General features: G+C 52.9%; 1 protein-coding gene across 1 annotated transcript in view; it reads left to right on the top strand.

Annotated features, from left to right (window-relative positions):
* The first annotated feature begins 2,010 nt into the window (after nucleotides 1-2,010).
* Nucleotides 2,011-7,841, top strand: part of LOC146822448 (uncharacterized) — a 126,793-nt gene continuing 120,962 nt past the window's right edge. Inside the window, 1 exon segment of the mRNA XM_085613555.1 lies at nucleotides 2,011-2,356. The gene's annotated coding sequence lies outside the window, so the exon portion shown is untranslated.

The following is a 7,841-nucleotide window of genomic DNA, read 5'->3' as shown; positions in this document are numbered from 1 at the left end:
CAGGCCATGGGGAGCCTCAGTAGATGGGCAACCCGAGAGAGCCTCAGTGGATGGGCATGCCAGGTTAGCATTGGTGGGCGGGTAAGCCATGGTGAGCCTCGGTGTACAGGCAGGCCATGATGAGCCTCGATGGACGGGCAGGCCGGGGGATCCTCAGTAAATGGGCAGACAGGGGGGACCCTTGGTTGACGGGCAGGCCATGGTGAGCCTCGGTGGACAGGCAGGCCATGGAGAACCTTAGTGGACAGGCAGACCGGGGGAGCCCGGGTGGACAGGCAAGCCAGGACAGCCTCGTGGGCGGGCAGGTCAGGGAGGCCTCGGTGGACAGACAGGTCATGGCGAGCTTCATTGAATGGGCAGGCCTGGAGAGCCTCGGAGGACAGGAAGGCCAGGAAAGCCGCTGTGGGTGGGCAGGCCATGGGGAGCCTCGGTGGTTGGTCAGGTCATGGTGAGTCTCGGAGGACAGACAGACCGGGAGAGCCTCGGTGGACAGGCAGGCCATGGGGAGCTTGGGTGGACAGGCAAGCGTTGGGGATTCTCGGTGGATGGGTAGGCCATGGGGAGCCTCTGTGGATGGGCAGGCACTAGGGAGATTCAGTGGACAGGCTCACCAGCTGAGCCTCGATGGGTAGGCATACCTTGGTGAGCTTTAGTGGACAGCCAGGCCATGGTGAGCCTTGGTGGACGGGCAGGCCATGGTGAGCCTGGTTGGACGGGCAGGCCAGGGGAGCCTTGGTGAACAGACAGGCCGGGGAAACCTCGGTCGAAGGGCAGGCCATGTTGAGCCTCGATGGGCCGGCAGGCTGGGAGAGCCTCGGTGGACGGGTAGGACATGGTAAGCCTCTGTGGGCGGGCAGGCCATGGGGAGCCCCGGTGGACGGGCATGTTATTGGGAGCCTCGCTGGACGGGTAGGACATGGTGAGCCTCGGTGTACGGGCAGGCCATGGTGAGCCTCGTGGACCGGCAGGACATGGGGAGCCTCATGGACAGGCAGGTTAGGAAAGGCTCGGTTGGTGAACCTCATTGGACAGGCAGGCCATGGGGAGCTTGGGTGGACAAGCAAGCATTGGGTATTCTCAGTGGACAGGCAGGCCAGGTGAGCGTCAGTGTATGGGAAAGCCATGGTGAACCTCGGTGGACGGACAGGACGGGGAGCCTCGATGGATGGGCAGTCCGTGATGAGCTTCGATGGTTGGGCAGGCCAGGTGAGCCTTGGTAGATGGGCAGGCCATGGTGAGCTTTGCTGGATGGGCAAGCCGGGGAAGCCTCAGTAGACAGACAGGTCCTGGGGAGCCTCGGTGGATGGGAGGCCAGCTTACCCTTGACAGCTGCCCCAGGGCCCAGACCCTATCAGCAGGGACATCCCAGGCTCGGCGGGAGACTGAGCAGGAAAAAGCCTTTGGGCCATAAGGCAAAAAACAGCAACGTTGATTTTTGTATGCATTCATTCATGCACAATCATATAGCGCTGACATTACCCAAAGGTGTTGGAGCGCTATACAAGAGGAATATTTTGTTGGGGGAGAGAAGGGTTTCCATGGATTGTGCTAAGAGGGAGGCCCTGGGGGCGGGGAAAGAAGCGTATTATCGGCACCAGAGATTTGGTGACAGGGGGGGGGGGGGGGAGAGTCTGAAGGGGGCATGAAAGAGGCTTGTCAGGGCAAGGGAATCGCTACAGGAATGGAGGGGTGCAGCCAGGACAGGGGGCAAGCAGGGGGGGGCGGGAATGGAGAGGAGGGCTGTACTGCAGTCCGAGGGGTGAAGCCAGAGCAGGGGGTGCAAGCAGGGGAGCGGGGGAGGGGAGAGCTGTGCTGCAGTTCGAGAGGTGCAGCCAGGACAGGGGGGGCAAGCAGGGGGTGTGGGGTGTGTTCAGGGCAGGAAGGCACTTCACACGTCCCTACAGGAGGCTGCACCACAGACCACAAGGAGGGGGCGGGGGGTGGATCAGAGGGTGGGAGCGGAGATGACTAGAGGAAGCATGAGGTGGGGGCTGGGGGGAGAGGAAGTTACTGAGCACATGTCTACAAGATGCTGCCAACCCCTTCCTGTCTTGAGAGGAGCTGCACCACAGAGCAGGGGGGGCACATTTATTGTGCAACCAGGGAGACGAAAGGGCCCCTCGCGCCCCCCCCCCCCATCCGTCCTGCAACCTCTCACCATCGCTTCGGGTGGGGGTGCTTGGAGGGTGTACAGGGGCTGCCCCGTTTGACCATCCCCACGGGGCGAAGCACTTCTGACGTCACTGCTAATGGTGGGGACGACCACACAAGTCCTGGATGCCAAACACCAACAGGCGAGTTATTTTCAACGCACGAAGAGCTGTGTGAAGTGAGCGCGCCGTGTGATCTGCTGCAGGTGAGTTCTCTGTGGGAAGGCTGGAGCCGGGGAAGTTACTGAGTGAGGGGAGTTTGTTCCCTTCTTTTTTGTGATGTAATTAGTGGAATAAAAAGGGGCCGCTTTCGGAAGGTCTCAGGCCTGTGACCGGTGAAACTGGGCTATATACAATATAAGCTGCTTCAAGTTAAGCAAACTGGTAGGGTGCAGCGTCTCCCAATGCGAGGACGCGTTTTTGGAGAGGTTTAAAACACAAAATGATGCTACGGCCAGAACCCAACAGCGACTCCTTCCGGCCAGACAAATACATACACATGGGGAGAAGAGCGGTCAGAGCAAAGCGTGTGTCCCACCACTGTGCGCGCCGCTGCTGGCTCCCGCAGCCAGCTCCATGGGCATTAACTTGTGAGTAAAGGTGGGACAGGCACCAGCCTTTGGCGAAAACGTCAACTCAGGGATTTCCGACTACGCTGAAAACAAGCATTGGAAATGCAATAGGTCTCGCATTTAGGTGTTTTGGAGCTCTTGGTATTATAAATGCCATTCTTTTTTTACTTATGCAATAGGTATGCTCTTGCCACCGTAATAAAATAAAGATACGTCTCTTGTAGCCCCCATCGTAAGCTCACGCACAGCCTTGATAGAGGGGGCTGTTGTCCCTCCACCATGGGTCACACTTAGAAAGAGTATGCATAAGCCTTTGAGTGAAGGACTGTACGCTTCTTTCCACTGCAACCTCAACATCGGGTTCTTCTTAATTGTCCTTGTGAGGTTTATGCACCGTTCACTCTCCGGAAGGCTGCCAAGGTCTTATCGGAGTTAAGACTTCTGTCAGAGAACTTTAGTTCACACCCTCGGACAAGCATGTGGGCAGCCTGCCAGGATTAACCAGAATATTGTGGCCTGTTTTCCCAGCGGGCACAGGTCATGTTTATCTGTTGTTAAAATAGTTAATATTATTATTGTTTTACAGTTTTATAAAGCGCAAACTAGACCTGCGGGCAGAGGAGCGCTGTACATGTCAGAAGTAGGCACTGGCTGAGGACAGTCTGCCCTCACATACTCATGGGCTACCAGACAGACACCATGGATAATCGTGGCCTGCCCATGCAAGTGCTGGCGGGGTAGGAACAGCTGACTTGTGGGAAGTGTGGTTCAGGGCATGACCCAGTGGGCGGGTCACGAGTTGGGACTGCCTGGCAGTGATGGGCAGAATGAGCAGGGCACAGAGCTGGCCCTTCTGGACAGTGAGGGGAGCTGCCACTGATGGGCAGGGAGGTCACTTTGGTGAGCAGTGTGCATACCTCCAGCTAGCACAATTCAGGAGTGCCAGATGCACCCTTAATATTCACGGACAGAACTATGCAGCCGAGGAAGAGACAACAGAACCAGACCAACAACTCAACTCCTCGCGACAAACATCAGCATGCTCTAAGAGATGGAGGGCAGCAGTCCTGTCTAGGCTTCAGTGTCATTTTATGGGGAATCTGCAGTTTTGTGCGCTCTGCTGCTTGACCTTGTGACCCTGGGAGTGATACTTTATTTCCTCCTCCGCCAGTTTGCTTTATAATCTTAGTTTACAGTTCCGTTCTAATTTAATCTGTGCATTTCATAATTTTACATATATAAAAGTAATTATGTTATGTTAAAAAAATGTATAAAGCACATCTTCACCAACGGTTTCTTGGCGCTAAGATTTGTGTAGATTTTTTTACGCTTGGGGAGTACGTTTAACGTATGCCACAAGACTGCCAGAGAACCTTCATTGTGAACCGCTAATTTACATAGGACGGGACCCGTGTGGCATCCTTGCAGCCATTGCTGTAACTAGCCCTTTGGGCTGCTGTGGCGGACTCTGCCTTTGCCCCCAGTGAAGGGGGGGGGGGGCCTGGAGAGCATTTTCTGAGGCGAGGGGGAGGGGGCTTGTTGCCACCCGAGACGGCAGATGATTGTGGGGGGAGGGCACCGCCCCAAAAACTCTTCTGTCGCACGAGGCCGCCCCATCCCTCCCAAATGGCTATGCCACCTCTTGCAGCATAAGACTGGATCCGTGTAGCATGCTTGCAGGGCTGTGTGAAGTGCGTGGATGGGCTGGGGACGGAGGGAGGGGGGAGGGGAGTGGGATTTGTGCCCCGACAATCACTGTACGATCCCGCGAGCAAAGCCCCGCCTTATGTTGCAGCTACCCGCGAGTTGGCAAATGGTACTGACGTCTAAGGAAAGCGAAACTACATTAGATCGAACTGCAAATACTATCCCGTAGTTGACAAAAGTAAAGTATACAACGAATGCTAGAAACACAACCCGTTTAAATATGCTGTAAAATTTTGTTGTAATTGCAAGACTCCAATCGTGATAGTACGGTTTGCAATGCCAGCGCGTTACAAGAAAATACAGCTTATTAAAATGCTGAGAACACGGGCAGACAGTGACTAAGTGGCCGAGAGCCCAGGAACGTGTAAATAAAAAAACAAGCAGATGATCGATCCTCTTGCTGTGTCTCGGAGGCTGAGAGAAGTGCGTCTGGAACACGCACGGAAAGCATACGCTAGTTTACATTGCGCTGTATCCCAAAATAAAGTGCCAACACCAAGTAAAAATAAGCAGGAAGTGGGATAAGGGAGGGGGTGGCCAATGGTGAGCACTTTCGTGGCCGCTTTGATGTTCTCAGTGGCCGCGCGGCTCACTAAGAACATCAAAGCGGCCGCAAAATGATCACGCAGGCTGACAAATGGTGCGCGCGCCCGGCGCACATGCACTTTAGTTGGCGGCCTGAAAGCACTAGTTTGCACTTCCAAATCCCCTGTTTATAAAAGCTCTCGCGAGAATCTCCTCCAGCAGAGCCAGTCGGGTTTTAGATCCAGTTATAGCACGGAGACAGCTCTTTTTGAAGTCTCTGAGTGTGTCAAGGAGAAGCTTGACAAGGGGGGAAATCCATGCTTAGTTTGTTGGCCCTCTCTGCAGCTGTCGATACCGTGCTGCATGATAGACTCGTGATAGGACTGTGGTCTAGGCGGCACGGTTCTGAAGTGGTTCTTCTCCTTCCTGGAGGATAGATGCCAGGAAGTTTGGATTCCCCCTTTCGCTGCTCCTATACCCGTCCTGAAGGTGGGAGTCCCTCGGGTCTCGATACTGAGTCCCACTCTTTTCAGCCTTTGCATGCCTCCCCTGGCTCCTCTGGCAGAAGCGTGCAGCGCCAAAGTTATCTCTTACGCAGATGACACGCAGCTTCTGTTCACCTGCGACAAGGGAGCGGACTGTGGAGGTGAAAAGATCAACCTATGTCTTTCAAAGGTTTGTTCCTGGCTGAGGTTGAATCAGCTTAAATGCAACCCCGAGAAATCTGAGGTCATCTTTTTCGGCTCCCCACCCACGGATGAGTGGAAACGGTGGTGGCCATCAGATATGTCACCGACCCTCTCCTCTGTTAGCACAGTCAAAAATCTGGGCATCAAGATGGATAGTGCCTTGTCAATGAAAGCTCAGGTCCAGTCAGTCGCTGGCTCCTGTTTTGGCCTCCTACGGATGCTTAGGAAATTCCTCCCCCTCCTGCCTCTTGATCACAGGAAGACCGTTGTCCAAGCTCTGATTTGTTTCCAGACAGGACTATGTCAACGTCTTGTACCTAGGCCTTCCCGAATACTTGCTTAACTGCTTACAGGTGGTTCAGAATGCGACCGCACAGGCGGTCCTCCTGCTCAAACCCAGGACCCATATTTCACCTCAGCTGAGGGCCTTACATTGGCTTCCAGTAAGAGAATTTGTTTTAAGGCCTTAGTTCTCGTCTTCAAGGCCTTGCAGGGAACTGGTGCTCAGTACCTCAGAAGGAGAGTCACACATTATGTGCCTCCTAGAACCCTGAGGTCTTCTACACTTCATCTGGCTTCCATTCCTAAGCTCTGCTGCGTCCGCAGAGGCAGCCGCTACTACCAGGTGCAGGGTGCACGTGCCTGGAACCTCTTACCTCTGACACTCACACAGTTGTCCGATGTATCCACATTTAGGAAAATGCTCAAAACCTGGCTTTTCCAGAACTAAACCCGGGTCTTTCCGCCAGTTGGGGCAGCAGCTGGTCTGATTGAGTCTTTCAGCGCCAGGACACTCTTCCCTGAGTGCAGTGCGCTTTACAAATGCTCTGTCAATCATTCATTAGCCATTTGAAGGATATCATTTTTGAGTGACACAGACAATAGTCAATCCAAAGTGTGGGAGGAGTCATACCCCACAAAGTACATACAATAGATCGTCCTGCAGCACAAGCGATGTAGGCTCGACGTAAAAAAATAAATACATTGGTAGAATGTATTTCCACCATCGACTTCTACTAAAGCAAAGGCAATCTCATGCGGGAGCCAGCCATAATAAAGGCCTTTTTTGGGTTCAAAAATTGGTAGTCTCCCGTCTGAGGGGCATATTATCAAGAAACGGCGTTAGAATTATCGCCGCTTTAGCGGCAGAAAACTGCCGCTAAAGCGGCGATAATGGGCTTGAGAATTCCCATAGAAGCCCATGTTCTGGTGTCAACATGAGCTTCTATGGGAATTCTCTGCGGCATATTATCAAGCCCATTATCGCCGCTTTAGCTGCAGTTTTCTGTCGCTAAAGCGGCGATAATTTCAACTCCGTGCTTGATAATATGCCCTTGAATCGGATTTGTTGGCATGTATGGTCAAGAAGCATGTGTGGTACATATGTCACTAGGTATGTCCAGGCAGACACACACATGACTGCCATCTTGGAATTAAGCTATTCCCTGCTGCAGGGCCAGCTAAGGGAGGCTCTGCTCATGAGACTAAGAGGCGCAGTCTTTGTCGGTGGCAGAAAGCATTACTGTAACACCCTACTGAGTAGGTAGGCTCCTGGAGTACAGAAGCCTCAAGCTCCCTTTGTGACTTTTTATCTTTTTAATTCAGTGTACCTCCTGTTTACATAATTTGTAATTTTGATGTCTTCTTGGTTGGGTTTTTTGTGCCATTGTTCTTGGCAACTTGTTATGTTTTTCTTTAATGTACCTATGCATTTTCTTTTATTATTTAGTGAATTTGTAAATCAGGCAAACATCAGTGAGAGTGTGCTGTAGCTCAGGCAGTGCCTGGGGACCCCTCCAAACTCCCATCCAGGCAAAGTCAAGGGTTGTACAGAGAGCAATCAGGTTTTCCGTTGTATGTGGAAGGCTAAGTGTTGGGTGCTGTGGCCCCACAGATCAGAAGGTAGAGATTTCAACCAATAAGCATCCTGGCAGAAAGAGACCAACCTCGCTAATGGGCTTTACCAATCTTTGGGACAGGCAGGACTCTGAGAATAGTCGAGCACAGAGGTCTAGCATGGGCAGAGATTGGACCAAGGCTCTCTAACAGAGATCACTAAAGATAGAAGAAGCCACTGGAACTAAGCACAATGGCTGTATTAAAGACAGAATGGGAATCGCCCGGCTCAGACATAGGAATAGAGACCTGCGATGTATCCCCAAAGGGCAATTAACAATTGTTTCAATCACAATATTGGG

The sequence above is a fragment of the Triturus cristatus genome, chromosome 6 (assembly GCF_964204655.1).
Source record: "Triturus cristatus chromosome 6, aTriCri1.1, whole genome shotgun sequence".
In the NCBI taxonomy this organism is placed as follows: Eukaryota; Metazoa; Chordata; class Amphibia; order Caudata; family Salamandridae; genus Triturus; species Triturus cristatus.
Note: the sequence above shows the minus strand (reverse complement) of the source record. Positions and strands in the feature narration are given on the sequence as shown.